Raw genomic sequence first — 781 nt, 5'->3', positions numbered from 1 at the left:
CTGTTTACCTGTGTGTTATTGATTCTGCAAAGGCATTCAACTGTGTGGCTCATGCTGAATTATGGACAACACTGTAGCGAATGGGAATTCCGGAATGCTTCAATGTGCTCACACACAACATGTCTGAGGAAGCTTCAAAAAGTTCATGGAAAAATTCTCTTCTCTTTGAATTCCATTTTCCATGAACTATTTTGAAGTCCTGTTGTATATAGACCAAATGACAACTCAAACAGAACAAGGGGAATCTGTGTGGTTTAAAATCAGGAAATGTGTGTGTCAGCGTTGCCTCCTTTCACCATATTTACTCAGTGTGTATGTGAGCAAGTAATCTGTGAACTGGGCTAGATGATGAAGAATGTAGCATTAGAATTGGAGGCTCATGAATAATCTGCAATTGGAAGCAGAAACACTATTGCTTGCTACAAGCAAAGAAAACTTGAAGCACTTACTGATGATGATGAAAACCTACATTTAGTCAATGATATACCTCCCTACCTTTAGGCTGGATCAGTTCACTTTTGAGGTCCCATTCTTCACTACAAAGTATGCTCCAGGGGAGCCAGTTAGCAAATTCATGTGACACAATTTTATCTTAACTCAGAGAACAGGATTAAGTCAACCTTTTCAGCAATAAGGATCACAGAAGTGATGAAAAATGTAGAAGACAATAAATGCTGGCAGGGATGTGGAGAGACTGAGACACTCCTGCATTGCTGGTGGGACTGCAAAATGGTCCAACCTCTCTGGAAAGCAATTTGGCATTTCCTCAGAAGGTTGAAAA

The sequence above is a fragment of the Chrysochloris asiatica genome, unplaced genomic scaffold, assembly GCF_000296735.1.
Source record: "Chrysochloris asiatica unplaced genomic scaffold, ChrAsi1.0 scaffold00015, whole genome shotgun sequence".
Classification (NCBI taxonomy): domain Eukaryota; kingdom Metazoa; phylum Chordata; class Mammalia; order Afrosoricida; family Chrysochloridae; genus Chrysochloris; species Chrysochloris asiatica.
This window is presented reverse-complemented; position numbering follows the sequence as displayed.